Raw genomic sequence first — 25,895 nt, forward strand, 5'->3', positions numbered from 1 at the left:
ACTCAGAGACAAATCCAGCCAATAGGTTTTGTTATAGAAAAATATATTTTCTTAGTTTATTTTAAGAACCACAGGTTCAAATTTAACAGGTAATATCTTGTTTGAAAGGTATTGCAGGTAAGTACATTAGGAACTTTGAATCATTTCAATTGCATGTATACTTTTCAAGTTATTCACAAATAGCTGTTTTAAAAGTGGACACAGTGCAATTTTCACAGTTCCTGGGGGAGGTAAGTTTTTGTTAGTTTTACCAGGTAAGTAAGACACTTACAGGGTTCAGTTCTTGGTCCAATGTAGCCCACCGTTGGGGGTTCAGAGCAACCCCAAAGTCACCACACCAGCAGCTCAGGGCCGGTCAGGTGCAGAGTTCAAAGTGGTGCCCAAAACGCATAGGCTAGAATGGAGAGAAGGGGGTGCCCCGGTTCCGGTCTGCTTGCAGGTAAGTTCCCGCGTCTTCGGAGGGCAGACCAGGGGGGTTTTGTAGGGCACCGGGGGGGACACAAGCCCACACAGAAATTTCACCCTCAGCGGCGCGGGGCGGCCGGGTGCAGTGTTAGGACAAGCGTCGGGTTCGCAATGTTAGTCAATGAGAGATCAAGGGATCTCTTCAGCGCTGCAGGCAGGCAAGGGGGGCTTCCTCGGGGAAACCTCCACTTGGGCAAGGGAGAGGGACTCCTGGGGGTCACTTCTGCAGTGAAAGTCCGGTCCTTCAGGTCCTGGGGGCTGCGGGTGCAGGGTCTTTTCCAGGCGTCGGGACTTAGGTTTCAGAGAGTCGCGGTCAGGGGAAGCCTCGGGATTCCCTCTGCAGGCGGCGCTGTGGGGGCTCAGGGGGGACAGGTTTTGGTACTCACAGTCGTAGAGTAGTCCGGGGGTCCTCCCTGAGGTGTTGGTTCTCCACCAGCCGAGTCGGGGTCGCCGGGTGCAGTGTTGCAAGTCTCACGCTTCTTGCGGGGAGATTGCAGGGTTCTTTAAAGCTGCTTCTTGAAACAAAGTTGCAGTCTTTTTGGAGCAGGTCCGCTGTCCTCGGGAGTTTCTTGTTGTCGTCGAAGCAGGGCAGTCCTCAGAGGATTCAGAGGTCGCTGGTCCCTTTGGAAGGCGTCGCTGGAGCAGAGTTCTTTGGAAGGCAGGAGACAGGCCGGTGAGTTTCTGGAGCCAAGGCAGTTGTTGTCTTCTGGTCTTCCTCTGCAGGGGTTTTCAGCTGGGCAGTCCTTCTTCTTGTTGTTGCAGGAATCTAATTTTCTAGGGTTCAGGGTAGCCCTTAAATACTAAATTTAAGGGCGTGTTTAGGTCTGGGGGGTTAGTAGCCAATGGCTACTAGCCCTGAGGGTGGGTACACCCTCTTTGTGCCTCCTCCCAAGGGGAGGGGGTCACAATCCTAACCCTATTGGGGGAATCCTCCATCTGCAAGATGGAGGATTTCTAAAAGTTGGAGTCACCTCAGCTCAGGACACCTTAGGGGCTGTCCTGACTGGCCAGTGACTCCTCCTTGTTGCTTTCTTTGTTCCCTCCAGCCTTGCCGCCAAAAGTGGGGGCCGTGGCCGGAGGGGGCGGGCAACTCCACTAAGCTGGAGTGCCCTGCTGGGCTGTGACAAAGGGGTGAGCCTTTGAGGCTCACCGCCAGGTGTCACAGCTCCTGCCTGGGGGAGGTGTTAGCATCTCCACCCAGTGCAGGCTTTGTTACTGGCCTCAGAGTGACAAAGGCACTCTCCCCATGGGGCCAGCAACATGTCTCTAGTGTGGCAGGCTGCTGGAACTAGTCAGCCTACACAGACAGTCGGTTAAGTTTCAGGGGGCACCTCTAAGGTGCCCTCTGGGGTGTATTTTGCAATAAAATGTACACTGGCATCAGTGTGCATTTATTGTGCTGAGAAGTTTGATACCAAACTTCCCAGTTTTCAGTGTAGCCATTATGGTGCTGTGGAGTTCGTGTTTGACAAACTCCCAGACCATATACTCTTATGGCTACCCTGCACTTACAATGTCTAAGGTTTTGTTTAGACACTGTAGGGGTACCATGCTCATGCACTGGTACCCTCACCTATGGTATAGTGCACCCTGCCTTAGGGCTGTAAGGCCTGCTAGAGGGGTGACTGACCTATACTTGCATAGGCAGTGAGAGGCTGGCATGGCACCCTGAGGGGAGTGCCATGTCGACTTACTCGTTTTGTTCTCACTAGCCCACACAAGCTGGCAAGCAGTGTGTCTGTGCTGAGTGAGAGGTCTCCAGGGTGGCATAAGACATGCTGCAGCCCTTAGAGACCTTCCTTGGCATCAGGGCCCTTGGTACTAGAAGTACCAGTTACAAGGGACTTATCTGGATGCCAGGGTCTGCCAATTGTGGATACAAAAGTACAGGTTAGGGAAAGAACACTGGTGCTGGGGCCTGGTTAGCAGGCCTCAGCACACTTTCAATTGTAAACATAGCATCAGCAAAGGCAAAAAGTCAGGGGGCAACCATGCCAAGGAGGCATTTCCTTACACAACCCCCCCCCCAAACGAAAGAGGATGAGACTAACCTTTCCCAAGAGAGTCTTCATTTTCTAAGTGGAAGAACCTGGAAAGGCCATCTGCATTGGCATGGGCAGTCCCAGGTCTGTGTTCCACTATAAAGTCCATTCCCTGTAGGGAGATGGACCACCTCAACAGTTTTGGATTTTCACCTTTCATTTGCATCAGCCATTTGAGAGGTCTGTGGTCAGTTTGAACTAGGAAGTGAGTCCCAAAGAGGTATGGTCTCAGCTTCTTCAGGGACCAAACCACAGCAAAGGCCTCCCTCTCAATGGCACTCCAACGCTGCTCCCTGGGGAGTAACCTCCTGCTAATGAAAGCAACAGGCTGGTCAAGGCCATCATCATTTGTTTGGGACAAAACTGCCCCTATCCCATGTTCAGAGGCATCTGTCTGCACAATGAACTGCTTAGAATAATCTGGAGCTTTTAGAACTGGTGCTGAGCACATTGCTTGTTTCAGGGTGTCAAAGGCCTGTTGGCATTCCACAGTCCAGTTCACTTTCTTGGGCATTTTCTTGGAGGTGAGTTCAGTGAGGGCTGTCACAATGGATCCATATCCCTTCACAAACCTCCTGTAATACCCAGTCAAGCCAAGGAATGCCCTGACTTGAGTCTGGGTTTTTGGAGCTACCCAGTCCAGAATAGTCTGGATCTTGGGTTGGAGTGGCTGAACTTGGCCTCCACCTACAAGGTGGCCCAAGTAAACCACAGTTCCCTGCCCTATCTGGCATTTGGATGCCTTGATAGAGAGGCCTGCAGTTTGCAGAGCCTTCAAAACCTTCTTCAGGTGGACCAGGTGATCCTGCCAGGTGGAGCTAAAGACAGCAATATCATCAAGATAAGCTGTGCTAAAGGACTCCAAGCCAGCAAGGACTTGATTCACCAACCTTTGGAAGGTGGCAGGGGCATTCTTTAAACCAAAGGGCATAACAGTAAACTGGTAATGCCCATCAGGTGTGGAGAGTGCTGTTTTCTCTTTTGCTCCAGGTGCCATTTTTATTTGCCAGTACCCTGCTGTCAAGTCAAAGGTACTTAAGAATTTGGCAGCACCTAATTTATCTATGAGCTCATCAGCTCTAGGGATTGGATGAGCATCTGTCTTGGTGACAGAATTGAGCCCTCTGTAGTCCACACAAAACCTCATCTCTTTCTTTCCATCTTTGGTGTGAGGTTTGGGGACCAAGACCACTGGGCTAGCCCAGGGGCTGTCAGAGCGCTCAATCACTCCCAATTCCAGCATCTTGTGGACTTCCACCTTGATGCTTTCCTTAACATGGTCAGACTGTCTAAAGATTTTGTTTTTGACAGGCATGCTGTCTCCTGTGTCCACATCATGGGTACACAGGTGTGTCTGACCAGGGGTTAAGGAGAAGAGTTCAGGAAACTGTTGTAGGACTCTCCTACAATCAGCTTGCTGTTGGCCAGAGAGGGTGTCTGAGTAGATCACTCTATCTACTGAGCCATCTTTTGGGTCTGATGATAGAAGATCAGGGAGAGGTTCACTCTCTGCCTCCTGATCCTCATCTGTTACCATCAACAGATTTACATCAGCCCTGTCGTGGAAGAGCTTAAGGCGGTTCACATGGATCACCCTCTTGGGGCTCCTGCTTGTGCCCAGGTCCACCAGGTAGGTGACCTGACTCTTCCTTTCTAGCACTGGGTAAGGGCCACTCCATTTGTCCTGGAGTGCCCTGGGAGCCACAGGCTCCAGAACCCAGACTTTCTGCCCTGGTTGGAACTCAACCAGTGCAGCCTTTTGGTCATACCAAAACTTCTGGAGCTGTTGGCTGGCCTCAAGGTTTTTGGTTGCCTTTTCCATGTACTCTGCCATTCTAGAGCGAAGGCCAAGTACATAGTCCACTATGTCTTGTTTAGGCTCATGAAGAGGTCTCTCCCAGCCTTCTTTAACAAGAGCAAGTGGTCCCCTTACAGGGTGGCCAAACAGAAGTTCGAAGGGTGAGAATCCTACTCCCTTCTGTGGCACCTCTCTGTAAGCAAAAAGCAGACATGGCAAGAGGACATCCCATCTCCTTTTGAGTTTTTCTGGGAGCCCCATGATCATGCCTTTTAATGTCTTGTTGAATCTCTCAACTAAGCCATTAGTTTGTGGATGGTATGGTGTAGTGAATTTGTAAGTCACTCCACACTCATTCCACATGTGTTTTAGGTATGCTGACATGAAGTTGGTACCTCTGTCAGACACCACCTCCTTAGGGAAACCCACTCTGGTAAAGATACCAATGAGGGCCTTGGCTACTGCAGGGGCAGTAGTCGACCTAAGGGGAATAGCTTCAGGATACCTAGTAGCATGATCCACTACTACTAGGATGTACATATTTCCTGAGGCTGTGGGAGGTTCCAGTGGACCAACTATGTCCACACCCACTCTTTCAAAGGGGACCCCCACCACTGGAAGTGGAATGAGGGGGGCCTTTGGGTGCCCACCTGTCTTACCACTGGATTGACAGGTGGGGCAGGAGAGGCAAAACTCCTTAACCTTCTGGGACATATTGGGCCAGTAGAAGTGGTTGACTAACCTCTCCCACGTCTTGGTTTGTCCCAAATGCCCAGCAAGGGGAATATCATGGGCTAAGGTCAGAATAAACTCTCTGAACGACTGAGGCACTACCACTCTCCTAGTGGCACCAGGTTTGGGGTCTCTGGCCTCAGTGTACAGGAGTCCATCTTCCCAATAGACCCTATGTGTTCCATTTTTCTTGCCCTTGGACTCTTCAGCAGCTTGCTGCCTTAGGCCTTCAAGAGAGGGACAGGTTTCTTGTCCCTTACACAGCTCTTCCCTTGAGGGTCCCCCTGGGCCTAAGAGCTCAACCTGATAAGGTTCAAGCTCCAAAGGCTCAGTTCCCTCAGAGGGCAGAACTTCTTCCTGAGAAGAGAGGTTCTCTTTTTCTGACTGTGTTGCAGTTGGTTTCCCAACTGACTTTCCTTTTCTCTTGGTAGGCTGGGCCATTTTTCCAGACTCCAGCTCTACTTTTTCACCCTGTGCCTTGCATTGTGCTCTCGTTTTTACACACACCAGTTCAGGGATACCCAGCATGGCTGCATGGGTTTTTAGTTCTACCTCAGCCCATGCTGAGGACTCCAGGTCATTTCCAAGCAGACAGTCTACTGGGATGTTTGAGGAGACCACCACCTGTTTCAGGCCATTGACCCCTCCCCATTCTAAAGTTACCATTGCCATGGGATGTGCTTTAGTTTGATTGTCAGCATTGGTGACTGTATAAGTTTTTCCAGTCAGGTATTGGCCAGGGGAAACCAGTTTCTCTGTCACCATGGTGACACTGGCACCTGTATCCCTCAGGCCCTCTACACTTGTCCCATTAATAAAGAGCTGCTGCCTGTATTTTTGCATGTTAGGAGGCCAGGCAGCTAGTGTGGCTAAATCCACCCCACCCTCAGAGACTAGAGTAGCTTCAGTGTGGACCCTGATTTGCTCTGGGCACACTGTTGATCCCACTTGGAGACTAGCCATTCCAGTGTTACCTAGATTGGAGCTTGGAGTGGAACTTTTCTTGGGACAGGCCTTGTCTCCAGTTTGGTGTCCAGACTGACTACAGTTTCGACACCAGGCCTTTTTGGGATCAAAGTTTTTACCCTTGTACCCAGGATTGTTTTGTGAAGAGGCTCTGGGCCCACCCTCCTGTGCAGGTTTTTGGGGGCCTGTAGAAGACTCTTTACTATTTTTAGTTTTGGCTGTCTCACCACCTTTCCCCTGGGGAGGTTTTGTGACCCCTTTCTTTTGGTCACCCCCTGTGGAAGTTTTGGACACCCTAGTCTTGACCCAATGGTCCGCCTTCTTTCCCAATTCTTGGGGAGAAATTGGTCCTAGGTCTACCAGATGCTGATGCAGTTTATCATTGAAACAATTACTTAACAGGTGTTCTTTCACAAATAAATTGTACAGCCCATCATAATTACTTACACCACTGCCTTGAATCCAACCATCTAGTGTTTTTACTGAGTAGTCTACAAAGTCAACCCAGGTCTGGCTCGAGGATTTTTTAGCCGCCCTGAATCTAATCCTATACTCCTCAGTGGAGAATCCAAAGCCCTCAATCAGGGTACCCTTCATGAGGTCATAAGAATCTGCATCTTTTCCAGAGAGTGTGAGGAGTCTATCCCTACACTTTCCTGTGAACATTTCCCAAAGGAGAGCACCCCAGTGAGATCTGTTCACTTTTCTGGTTACACAAGCCCTCTCAAAAGCTGTGAACCATTTGGTGATGTCATCACCATCTTCATATTTAGTTACAATCCCTTTAGGGATTTTCAACATGTCAGGAGAATCTCTGACCCTATTTATGTTGCTGCCACCATTGATGGGTCCTAGGCCCATCTCTTGTCTTTCCCTCTCTATGGCTAGGATCTGTCTTTCCAAAGCCAATCTTTTGGCCATCCTGGCTAACTGGATGTCCTCTTCACTGGAGTTATCCTCAGTGATTTCAGAGTTGTTGGTCCCTCCTGTGAGGGAACCAGCATCTCTGACTATTATTTGTGGAGTCAGGGCTTGAGTAGCCCTGCTCTCCCTAAGTAGGACTAGAGGGGGGGAATTTCCCTCCAAGTCACTATCTTCATCTTCTGAGTTGCCACCCTCAGAGGTTGGCCTTTTCAAACTCTGCCAAAAGCTCCTGGAGCTGTATTTTGGTAGGTTTGGGGCCCATTGTTATTTTCTTTAGTTTACAGAGTGACCTTAGCTCTCTCATCTGTAGATGGAGGTAAGGTGTGGTGTCGAGTTCCACCACAGTCACATCTGTGCTAGACATTTTGCTTCTAAGAGTTGGAATACTTTTTAAGAATCTACAACTAGTTCTAGGTTCTAATTCAAACTTCTACAAACTTTTAAACTCTAAAAGAAATGCTAAACAGGATCTAACACAAGGCCCTAGCAGGTCTTTTAAGAATTTAGAAAACTTTTCAAATTGCAAAAATCAATTTCTAATGACAATTTTGGAATTTGTCGTGTGATCAGGTATTGGCTGAGTAGTCCAGCAAATGCAAAGTCTTGTACCCCACCACTGATCCACCAATGTAGGAAGTTGGCTCTGTATGTGCTATTTCAAAGTAAGGAATAGCATGCACAGAGTCCAAGGGTTCCCCTTAGAGGTAAAATAGTGGTAAAAATAGATAATACTAATGCTCTATTTTGTGGTAGTGTGGTCGAGCAGTAGGCTTATCCAAGGAGTAGTGTTAAGCATTTGTTGTACATACACATAGACAATAAATGAGGTACACACACTCAGAGACAAATCCAGCCAATAGGTTTTGTTATAGAAAAATATATTTTCTTAGTTTATTTTAAGAACCACAGGTTCAAATTTAACAGGTAATATCTTGTTTGAAAGGTATTGCAGGTAAGTACATTAGGAACTTTTAATCATTTCAATTGCATGTATACTTTTCAAGTTATTCACAAATAGCTGTTTTAAAAGTGGACACAGTGCAATTTTCACAGTTCCTGGGGGAGGTAAGTTTTTGTTAGTTTTACCAGGTAAGTAAGACACTTACAGGGTTCAGTTCTTGGTCCAATGTAGCCCACCGTTGGGGGTTCAGAGCAACCCCAAAGTCACCACACCAGCAGCTCAGGGCCGGTCAGGTGCAGAGTTCAAAGTGATGCCCAAAACGCATAGGCTAGAATGGAGAGAAGGGGGTGCCCCGGTTCCGGTCTGCTTGCAGGTAAGTACCCGCGTCTTCGGAGGGCAGACCAGGGGGGTTTTGTAGGGCACCGGGGGGGACACAAGCCCACACAGAAATTTCACCCTCAGCGGCGCGGGGGCGGCCGGGTGCAGTGTTAGGACAAGCGTCGGGTTCGCAATGTTAGTCAATGAGAGATCAAGGGATCTCTTCAGCGCTGCAGGCAGGCAAGGGGGGGCTTCCTCGGGGAAACCTCCACTTGGGCAAGGGAGAGGGACTCCTGGGGGTCACTTCTGCAGTGAAAGTCCGGTCCTTCAGGTCCTGGGGGCTGCGGGTGCAGGGTCTTTTCCAGGCGTCGGGACTTAGGTTTCAGAGAGTCGCGGTCAGGGGAAGCCTCGGGATTCCCTCTGCAGGCGGCGCTGTGGGGGTTCAGGGGGGACAGGTTTTGGTACTCACAGTCGTAGAGTAGTCCGGGGGTCCTCCCTGAGGTGTTGGTTCTCCACCAGCCGAGTCGGGGTCGCCGGGTGCAGTGTTGCAAGTCTCACGCTTCTTGCGGGGAGATTGCAGGGTTCTTTAAAGCTGCTTCTTGAAACAAAGTTGCAGTCTTTTTGGAGCAGGTCCGCTGTCCTCGGGAGTTTCTTGTCGTCGTCGAAGCAGGGCAGTCCTCAGAGGATTCAGAGGTCGCTGGTCCCTTTGGAAGGCGTCGCTGGAGCAGAGTTCTTTGGAAGGCAGGAGACAGGCCGGTGAGTTTCTGGAGCCAAGGCAGTTGTTGTCTTCTGGTCTTCCTCTGCAGGGGTTTTCAGCTGGGCAGTCCTTCTTCTTGTTGTTGCAGGAATCTAATTTTCTAGGGTTCAGGGTAGCCCTTAAATACTAAATTTAAGGGCGTGTTTAGGTCTGGGGGGTTAGTAGCCAATGGCTACTAGCCCTGAGGGTGGGTACACCCTCTTTGTGCCTCCTCCCAAGGGGAGGGGGTCACAATCCTAACCCTATTGGGGGAATCCTCCATCTGCAAGATGGAGGATTTCTAAAAGTTGGAGTCACCTCAGCTCAGGACACCTTAGGGGCTGTCCTGACTGGCCAGTGACTCCTCCTTGTTGCTTTCTTTGTTCCCTCCAGCCTTGCCGCCAAAAGTGGGGGCCGTGGCCGGAGGGGGCGGGCAACTCCACTAAGCTGGAGTGCCCTGCTGGGCTGTGACAAAGGGGTGAGCCTTTGAGGCTCACCGCCAGGTGTCACAGCTCCTGCCTGGGGGAGGTGTTAGCATCTCCACCCAGTGCAGGCTTTGTTACTGGCCTCAGAGTGACAAAGGCACTCTCCCCATGGGGCCAGCAACATGTCTCTAGTGTGGCAGGCTGCTGGAACTAGTCAGCCTACACAGACAGTCGGTTAAGTTTCAGGGGGCACCTCTAAGGTGCCCTCTGGGGTGTATTTTGCAATAAAATGTACACTGGCATCAGTGTGCATTTATTGTGCTGAGAAGTTTGATACCAAACTTCCCAGTTTTCAGTGTAGCCATTATGGTGCTGTGGAGTTCGTGTTTGACAAACTCCCAGACCATATACTCTTATGGCTACCCTGCACTTACAATGTCTAAGGTTTTGTTTAGACACTGTAGGGGTACCATGCTCATGCACTGGTACCCTCACCTATGGTATAGTGCACCCTGCCTTAGGGCTGTAAGGCCTGCTAGAGGGGTGACTGACCTATACTTGCATAGGCAGTGAGAGGCTGGCATGGCACCCTGAGGGGAGTGCCATGTCGACTTACTCGTTTTGTTCTCACTAGCCCACACAAGCTGGCAAGCAGTGTGTCTGTGCTGAGTGAGAGGTCTCCAGGGTGGCATAAGACATGCTGCAGCCCTTAGAGACCTTCCTTGGCATCAGGGCCCTTGGTACTAGAAGTACCAGTTACAAGGGACTTATCTGGATGCCAGGGTCTGCCAATTGTGGATACAAAAGTACAGGTTAGGGAAAGAACACTGGTGCTGGGGCCTGGTTAGCAGGCCTCAGCACACTTTCAATTGTAAACATAGCATCAGCAAAGGCAAAAAGTCAGGGGGCATTCATGCCAAGGAGGCATTTCCTTACAACTGTATTGTGCTTAAACACTATTACAGCATACACTCACTGAGGGTAAGTTTTACTTATTGGCAAAATGAGTAAGTTGGTTCATTATTAGCATTAAATTAAGGTTTGATTGATGTCTGAGTGCCCAAAATGTATCATTGTGTCAGTTTTTTACGCAAGGACACATTTCGGATTTTAAAAAAGTGCAAAAAAAAAAGAAATCACCATGAAGAAAATCCGCTTGTGTTCTGTTGGTCCTATGTCTTGTGGTAAACTTTTACCAGGAACGGTGTGTTTACGTTAAATGTTTAGATGCATGTGTAGATGCGTGAAGTGGTGTAATGTCCTAATTTCAGGAGTTTTCCATAACTAAGGTAGCACAAAATTCCCCAAATCACAGACATTACGCAGGCATAATTTGAATTTCACCCAGGTTTAGCCAAAAACTGGTCCAAAATGCACTGGCGCTACAGCAAGGGGGACTAAGAATGATTAAATGTTATGGATGTCTTTGCAACAAAAGAGAAGACAGTTGAGGAGGTGGAAGAATAAACATAAATGTATATACACACACATATATATATATATATATATATATATATATATATATAAACACAACATACTCCAATAAGAGAGATGCGCCGTTTCACCAAATTTGCAGCATTGAGGCACTTTATTCATCAATTTCCGACATGAAAATCAAGCGTTCTCTCCTTTCCTGGCGCGTTTCGGCTTCCATGTAAGCCTTAATCATAGGTGCTCAATTGGTCAGATTTAAAAAACAACCACGTGGTAAACTGGGCCACCCTTATATCCTGTGGCCTTAAAGTCACAAGATCTTTTTTACGTTTTCTGAAACACGCATTCATTAAATATACTAATTTCATATTAATCCGTGCAAAGTCGTGTTCTTTTATAACTTAAATTTCAACGTTCACTGTATGTTTGTATATCCATTTATTATCGTTGCTGAGTATTCATCTTTTAGTTAATTTCAAAAGAACACTGACGATCCTTTATTTGCCTCATGTTTTCCAGAATGCCTTGAAATTCCATAGTGTTGAATTAATCAGCCTCCCTATTAACTGTATTCTTACGAATTTTCATTTTTTGACGCATTCAATCCTTACACCTTTTCCTTGGCAGTGTCTTTTTTCAAATTACATCATTGAATAACTCCGTGCAATATTCCATATTTAAAACACAGTGTTGTTTTGGAGGGGCCCGCGGGAAGCAGAGCAACGCTCTAGTCTTCCCGCGGGACTTTTCGGGAAGGAAGTGACGGCGAAGAGGACAGGGATTGGGGAAAAAGGTAAGTGGGGGTGGGTTTAAGGGGAGGGAATAAAAGGGGTTGGGGGTGGAGGGACCGGCCTCTTTCCGCGTTCCCATTGCGCGGATTAGTTTGGAGTGGCCGGTCCCTGGGGTTTTTGTATCGGCGGGACCCCTTTCTTTTCTGGGTTGCAGGTAGGGTGGCAGGTAAAGGGGAAGGGGTAAACGGGTACCCCCCCCTTTTCCCTTTATGCAGTAGGTCGGGGGCGCGTTTTCATCCCGCGCCCCCCCTCCTCCTTTCCCCATATCTACAGGAGGCGGCCAGCGCTCCCGTTCGAGCGGCCGCCCCTCCCCCTCGTTTTAGCAGGAACAAAGGCACGGGTCTTGTTGGCCAGCCGGCCGCACTTGCGGCGTCGCGGCCGCGGGAGAGGGTGGGTGGGGGTTTTTAAGTCACCGCGGCTCCTGGGGGCCCTGCCAGCAGGCCCCCTTTTTGCCTATGGGCCAACAGGCTATTACTGTGGTGGCAGAGTACACTGGCCCCGACCGCGTGAGGCCCAAAAAAATAAAAAATGAATAAAAATAAAATAAAAATAAAATAAATAAATCCTACTAATATAAAAAAAAATACAAAAAAAATAGAAAGATATATAAACATAAAGATAATGCTACGCGACAGACTCAGGCCAGGCAGCTATATTTATCTAGGTGGGGGAGCCCACCTCATTACAGTGTGGGGCCCTCGCCACCGGCCCTTAAGGCCCAATTAGGTGAGCAAGGGGCAATACAGGCCCCATCCCCCCCCCCCCCCAAAAAAAATAAAAAAAGTTTCGGCACAAGGTGGCTGTTACACAAGGCACAACCAACGCACTAGCGGGACACCCCCCCGTGCCAGGCTCTACGCAGGACCCGGGGAGGCACCAAGTTAGGCAGGGCCTTGCAGCTCTCTCAACGCACCTTTGGGCCCGCAGCAGGGGGGTACAGGCAGGCAAGGCCGGGTAGGAACTCCGCCTCAGCGCCGCGGCAAACAGCCGCGTCGTAGAGGTGGCACAAGCGGCGTTTCGCATTTGGTACGGGGCCTGAGCGGAAGGGGACAAGAAGTCGGGGAGGATAGTGGTTTAGGCAGCGGGATGGGAGCCAGTGGCGCATACGGCCATGCGGCTTGCGGAAGGTTAATGCCGACGTAAGAGGTTGGCAGAAAGGAAGCCATACCAACGGGGCGCAAGACGGCCCCAGCGCGTTGGTCAGAAGCGCTAGAGGGGCCTCCGGCGGCCTTCTCTACTCCGCAGGATCGGGGACAACACAGAGATGGCGGACGCCATGTGGGTCACGATGACATGTCTAATAGCTACATGATGAGGAGTGGGAGTGGTACAAAACGGATGGATGTGTGCGAAGAGGGTGTGCTGGAACTTGACTGAGAAGAGGATCTGGAAGAATGGGAAGAGGGGGAGATCAAGGAAATGGAGGGCACGGCACAAGGGGGAGGGGAAAGGGACGCAGGAGCGGCGCAACCCCTCTCTCTGTTTTCCGTTTTTGCAGGAGCGGGACAACACTAGTGGCCAACAGGAAAGAAAGCAAGAACAAGCATGGGGCCGAGGGGCCCGGAAGGTTTTTGCGGCCGGTGGCTACGAATGGCAGAGGTAACGGGCAAAGGGGGTCGGTTTTGGGGGGGACAGTGCAAAAGGGGACGACACTCCAATTACAAGTCCATTGGGGTAAGGGAATTTTTCGATATTTGACACACTAACAGGAAAAGATAAGCAGCGAGGGGAAAATGGCACAGAGCTGCAAGCCAGAGGTACAACTGAAGGCGGGGACAAGGCTGCAGGAGAGAATTCAGGCAAAGATGAGTAGGAAGGGGGGGAACAAAGAAAAGGCTACCCTATATGGGTCTGGCTATGCCATTGGCTCACACATAGCGGATGAAGCAAAGGACAGAATATGGAGACACGAGTACGTAGACGTTTTAAACTGTTACATAGGGACACGCATGCCAAAGAAAGGTCATAAGGAAGAGGAGTGGGAGTTGGCCTGTAGGCCGAGGGTGCCAAGTGATATGGGCAATGGGACATCAGCGTTTTTAATCTTTGCAAGCATTTATGGCGAGAGATACCTTGACAGGGCTATAGCACTATTTAAATACAGGGGCATCATTAGGGAAGTGCAGATGCATTTTGGGGGTTTAGCCTGGCTGATTTTGGACGAGGAGTTCAGAGCTTGAGTGAGCATTAGTACAGATAAGCCATGGGGGGCCCTAGACCCAGAATTAGGGATGCAGTGGATGATTTCATCACAATCTGCAACATCGACACATACGGCCAGTGGGTTAGCAGTAGTATATAAGACGTTTTCAGGCACGTCCCGCCACAAGGGGGGCGGTTGTGGGACATAAGAACAACACCTAACACGACAGGAGCGTGCTGGAACTTCAACAGGGGTTTCTGCTCCAGACATCTTTGCAGAGGTAACCATGACTGCTTCAAGAGCGGGGGCCGTCACCTGGGCACACAATGTTTTTTCACTTTTCAGTCCCTCTGAACAAGGGAGGGCTGCTAAAGGCAGAGGGACACTGGGCGCTACGGCCTCAAAGGGGCCTACGCCAGTCGGGTTAGACTTTATTTTCCCATGGCTGCGTATATGCACGGTATAGGGCAGCTGTTTTACGTTAACAGAAGGTTTGCAAGAAGGTTGCAGGGTCAGTTACCAAGGCCCACGGGTGAGACGTTGGGCGGACAATTGCGGTCTGCAAAGGAAACACCACAGGTGGTAAAGAAAAAATTTGGACAAGGAACGGGCATTGGGCAGAATTGTGGGCCCAATTTATGAATGGCCAAGGCAGAATTGGAGGATATCTACATGGGGAGTCGTGCCGAAGAAGGCCCGGGTGATTTCAGTTTGAAACATCACCTCTCATGGCTGGAGGGCACATATGTTAACGATTTCATGGCAGCGGAAGACACCAGAGTGGTGTATGTATCTGTGGAGGATGCTATAAAATTGGTCAGGGCATGTGGCCATGGGGCAGAACTGGCAAAATACGATATACAATCAGCGTGCAGGCTATTGCCGATACATCCAAGGGAGTTTTGATTTGGTGGAGATGCAGTTTGGAGGAGCGAGCCACGCGGACAGGGTCCTGCCCAGGGGTTTTTGTGCGATTTCATGTGCCTGGTTCGAAGCCTTAACACCTTCATGCGGTGGGTTTTTGTTAAGAGCAGTGGGTATTTAGGCGGTGACCCACTATTTTTGAATGATGCCCCCTTTTTGTAGGAAGTAAAGATGCAGGGGAATGCCAGACGGCTATATAAAAAAATATATATATATATATATATAATAAATTCAGGACATGGCACAGCAGATGGGAGTGCTGGGGCACTCGGAAAGACCGAAGGACCCTCATCGTTTATCACCGTGCTGGGTATTTGAGTTAGACTCCAGTACAATGACGGCCAGATTACCGCCACAGGAAGTAACGGAGATGCTGGTTTTTCTCGGCCACGGTGCGGGAGGCATGAAAAATAGATTGGAGAACAGCCCAGAAGCTGTCGGGGCACTTTAACTTTGCTTGTAGGGCATTTAGGGGGAGAGGACGTTTTTGCAGGCGGCTAGGTTGTTCGTTTGGGCGCAGCTTTTGACACACCACAGAATAGGGGGGTCAGTGGGACTCAGAGGAGAGGTTAAAGTTGGGAAACATTTCTGGAACAATGCAACGGTATCCAAGTGTTTCTCTGAGGAAGAGACAGTATGGCTGGTGCGCATGTTTTTTGGTTTTTTCTGGGAGGATAGATGGGCGCAGAGGCGTGGCCCAAGACAGCGGACCCGGCAGACATTTGGGTATGGGGGGAATGATGATCACGGACTGGTGGAGATGTCCTTAGCGGAATCCACTCAGCAATGTTTTCGTTTGGCATGGTTGGTTTTTCAGCTTTGGAGCGGCTACAGGAAATTTTTGGGGACAGAGTGAATAACAGCTAGAGCATCAGGCGTTGCAATTTGGGCTGTGCATGATTCGAAGAAGTTTATCAGCGGCCAAGATCGGGGGTAAACTGGCAGGTGTATCTTTGTATGGGAAATTGTTTTGATCACGACCAGGCAAGAAATGAACGTTGAGAAGAATGTGGAATGTTTTGGGGCAGAATCAGAGCGGTAGAGGGTAGAACGGCCAGGAAACCCGTTGATTTGGATTTGTCACTAAAAGAGGTTTACGCGTACGGCCGGGAAGTTGCGCAGACGAATGCGAACTAGCACTTTTCCGCGCATGCATAGGTGGATGTTTTTTGGAGCTTTTGGAGTGTCAGATTTGTTTGGGGGGGGGCAGCAGTTGGGATGCGATACAAGGAGTTGGTGTGCACGGCGATCGATTGGGGGGTCATGACTTAGACGGTCGGAAACCAATCAGCTAGGTAAAGGGAAGTGGGTACAGTTAGAGGAAGGGGGCAATGTATTGCCTTGCCCAGTCACAGAATGGAGCAATTTTCAATCCTCACGGATGTCAAACAAGGAAGCAGGGGTTTGTTGTACACAGATCAGGGTCCAAGCTTAATAGATTTCAGCTTTTACGAGGTTTAAGGATGGCGTTTGGGACGTGTGGGTCGCCAGGCCATTGGGTTTTTTGGTACGCATCCGTTTAGGATTGGGGTAGCTACGGCTGCGGCGCATTTTTGGGTTGGGACTGGGCTAAGATCAGGGCGATAGGCCACGGGCGATCGAAGTTTTGCAAGCATTACGTTAGACCCTGAAAGGTGGGGAGAAACAGCTGTAAGGGGTTTTTTGGTAAAAGGGGGAGAGGTTTGTTATATAAAAAAAAAAAAAAAAAAACACATGTTACAGTTGTTTTTCCATTGCAGGAGACGAGTTTGGTCCAGCGCAGGGCAAGATGGTTACATGGCTGGTCGGCCATTCAATTGTCCATGGGGCGGCGAAGTCCGCGGAGGAACAGATATTTGGTCGGGCCTGGGGACTATCCAGCAGACGGCACGAGGTGCTACGGTGGGAAAAGAGCAGAATGCGGTGGGGTAAACTGCTTCTTTCATCACTGCTAACTTATTGAGCGGGGGATGTGCAGATTTGTTAATCATACATTTGGGAGAGAATGATCTTGTGAAACGATCAGGTCTCATGCTACTGCAATACATGCAGAGGGTTTTTGGAGTTTAAAAAAAAAAACAAAAAAAAACGCATAGTACATGCTTGGGGTGGACAGATTTGGTTCCACGTAGAGTGTGGAGAGGGGCAGTGAAGCATGGAGCCATGAAGCGGGCTCGTAGGAAACTTAACAGAGACATGAGGGCTTTTTGCGGGGCGCAAGGGAGCAAAATATTGAAATATGGGAACATTACAGAGCAGGAGGTTGCACTTTTCAGGGACTATGGTGTTCACCTGTCCACAGTGGGAAATGCATACTATTTGACAGATCTGAGACTGTGTTTTTGAAGAGCTGTGGGGAGAGAAATTGTGAATTGCAAACGAGAAATGAGAAGTACTGGTCGCAGTAGCGTGGCCTTAAGGGGGGTGGGGCAGCAAAACGCCAAATGGGTTTCTGCTGGTTGGCAGTAGATGGGGGAGGGTGGTGAGTCAGATGCGGGCTTGGCCACCCTTCCAGGGAATAAACAAGCAGGTGAAGGCTCTGAGTGGGGGTACGCGCGAACCAAATGGGGCATGAAAGGAAAAGGGGAGCGCGTAGGGGAATGGAAACGAGATAAGGGTTTGAAGGGGAAGGATGAGCCAGGAGATGTTAATGGGAGGGCTTTATTAAAGTTACGGTTATGTTTAAAAGTTAATGGTTATGTAAATTATGCAATCCTGTCCTAATAAATGACCTTTTACACTTAATCAGCTGTCACTGAATTATTTCCCGATGGAGGGGCCCGCGGGAAGCAGAGCAACGCTCTAGTCTTCCCGCGGGACTTTTCGGGAAGGAAGTGACGGCGAAGAGGACAGGGATTGGGGAAAAAGGTAAGTGGGGGTGGGTTTAAGGGGAGGGAATAAAAGGGGTTGGGGGTGGAGGGACCGGCCTCTTTCCGCGTTCCCATCGCGCGGATTAGTTTGGCCTCCCACCCACCCGGCAATTAGAAGGGCGACTGGAAGGACGGAAGTTTAGGGTCAATTAGCTAAGGGGGAGGTTAATTGTCAGTTAGGGCAGGTAGCAAGGGCGAGCGTGCAGTAGATGGGGGAGGGTGGTGAGTCAGATGCGGGCTTGGCCACCCTTCCAGGGAATAAACAAGCAGGTGAAGGCTCTGAGAGGGGGTACGCGCAAACCAAATGGGGCATGAAAGGAAAAGGGGAGCGCGTAGGGGAATGGAAACGAGATAAGGGTTTGAAGGGGAAGGATGAGCCAGGAGATGTTAATGGGAGGGCTTTATTAAAGTTACGGTTATGTTTAAAAGTTAATGGTTATGTAAATTATGCAATCCTGTCCTAATAAATGACCTTTTACACTTAATCAGCTGTCACTGAATTATTTCCCGAAAAGCCTTTTCAATGACACACTGCATCGCTTCCTAATATGCGTGCCTAACTGTCCAGCTTGATTATGTTTTTGTTTTTTAGTCCCTTCTATGCCTCACTCGTGCTGAACAAACAGTGAATGGGAATGTAAACCGTTCCCCATACACCTCCCTTGCCCGTTTTTTCTTGCATTCATCATAATGCTCCTCTCATGGTTGGGAAAACCCATACCTTATTTTGAAATAGACTTGCAGAAGAAACGGGTGGATTCGGCTATCATTCAGTAGTTCCAACAGAAGCTCTCCGCAAACAGCCAAACTCCAACAGGGCGGCCTCGGCGCTGCGGGGACGAGCACCCGGCTAATTATAAACAACATACTCCAATAAAAGAGATGCGCCATTTTGCCAAATTTGCAGCATTAAGAGGCACTTTATTCATCAATTTCCGACATGAAAATCAAGCGTTCTCTCCTTTCCTGATACATTTCGGCTCCATGTAAGCCTTAATCATAGGTGCTCAATTGGTCAGATTTCAAAAACAACCACGTGGTAAACTGGGCCACCCTTATATCCTGTGGCCTTAAAGTCACAAGATCTTTTTAACGTTTTCTGAAACACGCATTCATTAAATATACTCATTTCATATTAATCCGTGCAGAGTCGTGTTCTTTTATTACTTAAATTTCAATGTTCACTGTATGTTTGTATATCCATTTATTATCGTTGCTGAGTATTCATCTTTTAGTTAATTTCAAAAGAACACTGACGATCCTTTATTTGCCTCATGTTTTCAAGAATGCCTTGAAACTCCATAGTGCTGAATTAATCAGCCTTCTTATTAACTGTATTCTTACGAATTTTCATTTTTTGACGCATTCAATCCTTACACCTTTTCCTTGGCAGTGTCTTTTTTCAAAATTACATCATTGAATAACTCCCTGCAATATTCCATATATAAAGTACAGTGTCGTTTAAAGCCTTTTAAACAACACTGTATGCGTTGTAAGATTTTGCACTATAGTTGTATGCTGTAGAAGGTATATTTAGTCCTGTCTTAATAGACAGTAAAACAAAAATATACATTGACATGTAGTTTGATTTTGAATTGAAATGTAGTAGTTTGGTAACATCGGATGATGAGAATCAGAATAATATAATTTTTAATCTAAAATAGTCCGGTTATAAGTACACGTCGGTACGAAAGCAAGTGACATTACACAATGGCTGCCAAAAAAACATATGGTTACAAACTAGGTTTTGCTAACGGGCGATGTAATTAATTCAGTTTAACAAAAAACTATTGTACAATAAGTAAGTTTTACCAAGAAATGTACGTTAAAGATATATGGCCCGAAATGAGGCTCTTTTTAAGTGGTACATCCAGATATAAAGGACTAATGATAATGTATAAATGGCACAGGAGAAACGTGGTAATTTTCACTGGTTTGCACTCTGGATGACGGTTGGGTCTGGATTGCGCTCCAGACTATGATTAAGAAGCGGTAGTTGTAATTACATGTCAATATAATTGATCAATAAAATCAAGTTACATGAGGAGGATAGAGCTTTCCAACTGTAAGAAGCTATATATATGCAAGTATCGTGCAAATAAATTAAACAGCTCTAATATTTGATGTTTCTTATAAATAAATGTACAACAAGATGATTGAGGTGGCTTTAAAACAGTGAAGAAAAAGGAAAAAAAATGAAAAATTAATAATGATGGAAATTGTTATAATCGATAATTCTATAGTATTTGTAAACATGATCCATATAACAATTTTATCAATACCGATAATTTGATTTGTAATTTAGATGGGTATGAGATTTTATCATATAATGAGATTCTTTTTCCCTTTATGTCTGTCTTCATGATAACAAAACACTATTTCACTGATTATTAAGAAATAATTGTCATGATGACAATAGATGATTTTAACTGTTCTCACGGCATTTTATATTTAAACTGGTTGAAGATGTAGGTAAAGTGTTATATTGATTTATGATTTTATGTGTTTACATCTTTATAGCCCTGAAGAAGTCCGTTTGGACGAAACGCGTTGGCTATGGCTATGGAGTAGTTATTGTCATTGTGGATGAATAAAGAACAAAAGATTTCATAAGAACTTATTTCTGAATCATGTGATTTGTGAAGCTATGTGACAATAGTTCTGTGGATATCAATGGATACTTGGATGTTCCGGGTCTTCCTTTCAAAATATATATATATATTTGCTTATTTGTACATATAGATATGTTTTAATATCTATATATTCGCTGAAAAAAACAAAGGTTACAGGGACGGTATAGTTAGCAAATAGAATTTAAAAAACATAGAAATTCACTTAAAAAAACAAAGGTTACAGGGATGTTATAGTTAGGTTCACAGTTTAAACATACAAAACCATAGATATTCACCTAGTATTCTTAGAGTTATCGCAAGCAACTATAAGTCCTGCTCAAAAGTAACTATAACTTGCGACCCCGCCATGCACAGTTTTTCCATCAAAATATTTACTGCAAATATTATATTGATATTATTGATTAAGTTACCAAAGATGTCATGAGTGCCGTAGTATATGGGGTAATTAGCAATGCATGGCGAGGTCGCAAGTTATAGTTACCTTAGGGCATGAGTTATAGTTACATATACTTTATTCAGCTCAATGCAGCACTATAAAAGCACATTTTAGTACCAAATGCAGAATACATACATGTAAGCATATACATAAAATGAAAAGTGTCATATATACACAGATTCAAGCTATTTAATCCCCTGCCATTAAACCACTGACAAGTAATATTCTCTTAAAAAGCAGTAAAAATTACAAGAATTAAGTTGATAGTGCAGTAATAGGCCCTTTGCAGTTCAAAGATAGAATAAAGCAAGTACAAGGTTGCAGGGGTGTGTCCTCCATTAGGGCAGAGGAGTGTCGCCACCCCACTGCCAGCAGCAGAAGCTCCAAACCTTTCACCACAAAGGGATAATAAACTCTGGTAAAAGGGGCGGGGCGATGGGGGTTCCGAGTTGAGGGGCGTGCATGTGCACTCCCCTCAGAGCGCATGTGTATTTGACCGGCTTGCTTGGGCCGGCCAAACACACATGCTCTGTAGGCTCTCTCCATCCCGGCAGCACAGTTGCTAGGCTGGAGAGGGCCTGCACAGGCTCCCAGTCTGCCTGGGAGTGCCCTGGCTTGCTGGGAGCCTGTGCGATGAGGGAGCAGCACGGCGACGGAAGAGGTACGTTTTTATTTATTTACTTTTTTATTAAATGTTAACTCCTCCCAGTGCACTGCACCCACCCCACCCCTTCACACTTAAGCGAGCCACAACTGCAAGGTTGAAAAGTGACATACATGTCTAGTTTGCAGAAACCACTAAAGCGCTCGCCAGGTTCACTAACACTTACAGCAGAATTGCACTTAGGTGGTAACTTGGTGGATTGTGGATTTGTATTTTTAGTTGTGACCAAAGAGTGTAATCAGCATGCAAACATGTAGAATACTAGGCATTTGTTCTCATTCCAGAAACACGTTGTGATGGCCTTGTTACAAGCCCAACATGTTCCTTGATATTATTAATTTAGGTTAATCGTTGCACCTGACATACAACTCTGCATTATTGTAAACATCTGTGTTAACACACAATTATCAAATCAATTAAAATGTCACTAACCTCTGTTTCCTCAGTATCCCAACTGCAAGCAAATAGTGACCTGGGCTAAAAACAATGGGGCATATTTAAGAAAAGTGACGCTGCACCAAGTGTAGCACCACTTTCCTTGTGGCCCTTAGCCCCCCCTACCGCCACCATGTGTGTGCCGTAGTTAAAATACTGTGCACCATGGTGCACTGTAGGGAGCAACAGCGTCAAAAGTTTTGACACTATTGATGTACTGTTCAAGGTTAGTGTCAACATATTGGCGCTAACACTGCACAGTACATAGGGGCCCATTGGTGTACCCCCTTTTAATGCCTGCTCTGAGCAAGCGTTAAAAATGCCGGAAAAAATTATGAAAATAAATCTCTTATATTTCTTTGCGCCATTTTGTTTCGGCCCCTCTAACAAGGGAATGCCCCCCTTCCATACATTATGCCTGGTGCAAGCATAATGTGGCATAAGGGGTTACAAAGTGGTACAATGCATGTGTTGCGCCACTTTGTAAATATGGTGCGGCGTTTTTGGCCACCTATCACCACATTAACGTAAAAAGAATAATGCTAATGTGTCGTTAGATGGCACTAGGCCCTCTTAAATCTGGGCCAATATGCTTAGATGTGTCGTTTTACAATAATCTTAGCATTTGGGAATACTGTCTGAATCCTTGGTTAAGGCACATTGGACGTTTCCATTTCCTTCTGGGTTTCACATATGCTAGGAAAATAAAATGTGCCACATTCTCTATAGTAGGAACGGGGCACAAGATGCAATTGCAATCATCATGTTTGTTACCACTACTTCTCCTTTTTGATTTAAATGATCTAATTTCTAAGATGTCAAAGCAGAATTTTCTATAGAGTGTCTTTTGGCTAGTGCAAGCTAAATGTCATCCAAGAACTCTTCAAAGGAGGGTAAAGGTTTGACATTCAAATATTGCTCAGTCTCCCTAACGTAGAGCTACCCTGAAGATTAGCAATGACATGTTTCCAGTAAATGGTCTTCAATTTCTGCTTTGAAGCCATTGTCAGGGATGAGGGATCGGTTCAAAAATTTCCCAGACCTAATATGGCAAACCAGAACTTGATGTGCTAGGAACCATGGAAAATTGATGGAGGTGTAGATCTTCAACTCATTTAAACCCTCCCTATCTGGTACTAGCTCCTGCACCGTCCAAATCTTCACCCAATATAAAAAGGTCTTCCAGCTGCCACATGCTCTATCTTTTTCAGCCCTACATCAGAAATAAAAGGGATAAGTGGTGTACTTTTGGGAAGATGTAATAATGACCTCTTGGAAGAGTTCTCTTCCACTGTCAATGGGTTCATATGGTCTGTGCCTCAATTTTCAGTATCACGTAAAGCAGCTGCCTGCGCTTTTGCTTTAGAGACTTTTACGGCAGGGGAAATAGCTCTAAAAATCGTGGACTGGTGCCTTTTGTATATTGTAGTAGCAGTTGGTTGAAGAATAACTCTATGGTTTTGTATATGTGGGTTCCATGTCATCTTGTTAGCTAGCATTATCATCAAGTACTCAAATTCATATACCCGTTCCATCTGCTTCTTTCCCACACATATATTCCCTTTGAAGGACTTCTGGGGCCTTACCACCATATATTTAGTCTTAGTTGCATTCATCTCAAAGCCCTTCTTTTCTCAATATACCCTTAAGTTGTCCAATAAGAGCTGTAGCCCTGCAGGTGTTTGTGACAAACAAAAGGATATTGTCTGCAAATAGCAAGACCGGAACAGGAATTTCTTGTAATTTTGGGGAATCATGGTGATGCTCTAACACATGGGTACTCACAAACATTTTCCCATGGGTCACAAAGTTTGCTCTGTGATGTGACCAAGGACCACATTGATGCCAGCATGGTGGCAGAAGTAGGGTGGGCTAAGAGGAAAGGTTATGGTAAGGTAGGTGTAGGGGAAGTGAAGCATATACATCTAGGGCCACATGTACAAAGCTTTTTGCGTGTCACAAACAGCGAATTTGGCTGTTTGCGACGTGCAAAAAGCACATCGCGATGCACAAACCCCGTTTTGCGATTCAGTAACCTGTTTACCGAATCGCAAAACGGGTTTGCGACTCACAATTAGGAAGGAGTGTTCCCTTCCTAATTGCGACTCGCAGTGCAATGTAGGATTGTTTTGTGACCGCGAACTCGGTCGCAAAACAATCGCAGTTAGCACCCATTTCAAATGGACATTTGTGACACCCTTGCAAATCACAGATGGTGTCAGGGACACCATCCAACATTCAGAATTGCGACTTGCAATTTGCGGGTCGCAATTCTAAATGTTGCTACATCTGGCCCCTAGTGTCTAAATTGCACAATGTAATACCAAAAACTTGTGATTAATCCTGGCTTCTCTACTTAACCAAATTGTGTGATCCTAGCCAATTGTTTTATTTCACACCCCCTCCTTTTTCTTCATTATCACATACATGACTTCCAGATGTGTGCTGTACAAAACCTCCGGTGTTTGAGTTAATACTCTATAATATTCATATACAATAGAAACCCAGGCCACCCAAAGAGTTCACATAGCAACTGATTTGCCTCTTAGTTCACTACTCCCATTGTTGTCAGGGTGGGGGAAAGAATGAATGTTACTGAATTCATATTTAAGAATTATCCCTTTAAAAAATAGTTCTCAATGCACTGATATCATCTGATGTACTAAGTTGAAACCGTTCTGTATGTTAACGAAATACACCTTTTGAATTTTGAACAGACTTTATCATATGTTTATACTTTTGCTTCACGATGTCTTTAAACATTAAAATAAGGTGTTTCTAAAGGTTAGCAGTACAGAACATCCTCGTTAACCTCTTTCTTCAACTTCAATTAACCTTTAAATAAATTCTTGCCTGTTTATTTCATATTTATTTTTATGTTAGTGTTGAGTCAAGTAAACAGGAGCCCAGTGCTGCTGTTGACTTGGGGGCTGCATGATGCCCCCCGGGCCAAACTTTGTGTTTAACTACTCTAACAGGACCTTCAAAACATCATTCACAAACAGAAAAAAGAGTGTGGGTATGAGCACGCAGCCCTGCCTAACTCCCCTTCGTATTGGGATGCAGTCAGTAAGTTCACCCTAGGGACCCTAGCGCACTTGGGCATAGTTTTCATGATGTAGTTTTATTATTTGTAAAATAAATAGTTTCAGGGACACCTGTAGACCTAAGGGAGTTCCACAACAAATGCCTTGGGACTAAGTCAAACATGGACTTCAAATCGACGAAAGCTACATACAGATAGCCTTCTCTCAATTTAATATACTTCCATATAATTATAGAGAGCCTGAACACCTGAACAATTGTACTGATCTTTGGGGGGTGCAGCCAAGATGGTGGCAGAGACATGCTCTGTAAACAAGCTCCACATTGGGCCCCCACAATTAATCCTTTAACATCCTAGTCAGTCCCATGGTGGTGGCGCAAAGTTTGGCATCAGCATCCTACAATATCAGGGAGTAGAGAAGGTAAACAGTGGTACTGATCCGGTGGGACATCTTGGCACCGTCAAGGCCACGACATGGTACAGATGGAGTAACACCGAGTCTTGCTTGGTGAGTCCCTTGACTGGAGGTGTCTCTTTCAGGACAGGGCACACTTAATGGGCAGCTTGTTGTTGGGATGGGGCAAGAGGAGACTGATATTCGGTGCTGGCACATACTTGCAAAGACAGGCCGGGAACCCCAGGATCACTGGCGATATTATACTCGAGGCAGAGGGGCTTCCCTCGGGGCAAGAGAGCAGAGGGCCCATGCAATCCAGTGCCCAATCTAGCGCTCAAACTGTACAGATGTGACCTGAATGCTGTGGGCACTTAAATGGGTGCAGGGGAAGCAGAAGAGCTGAAGAAGTAGAGGGGAGGTGGCAAGAGAGGAGACCCATATTGTGCACACTCGCTGTGTGGAGCCGGGCCTGGGCCTTGGACTGGACCGGAGGATTTTTGGACCATGTCAGACACTCACACCGGTGAGAAGCGGGAGATCGTCAAGAGTGTGGCCCCAGGCAGGGATGGAGACTGAGACCTCATTTGACTGTATCCTTCCCAGGGCAGAAGGCCATCAACATACTGGATACTGAAGCAGACCCCGGTGTGCACGGCCCTGGGGGAGAGCACCAGGGGGTCATGTCACCTAAGTAATTGAGAGAGTACCAGTGAAATACCCACAATGCTTGTGCAAGGTGTGTGCTGGTGAGGCCCTCTCCTGGCCCAGGGTCCGAACTACTTAAATTGGCCGAGCAGAAACGAGGGGCCAGAACTATAATACCCACAGCAGGACAA

The sequence above is a fragment of the Pleurodeles waltl genome, chromosome 4_2 (genome assembly GCF_031143425.1).
Source record: "Pleurodeles waltl isolate 20211129_DDA chromosome 4_2, aPleWal1.hap1.20221129, whole genome shotgun sequence".
In the NCBI taxonomy this organism is placed as follows: domain Eukaryota; kingdom Metazoa; phylum Chordata; class Amphibia; order Caudata; family Salamandridae; genus Pleurodeles; species Pleurodeles waltl.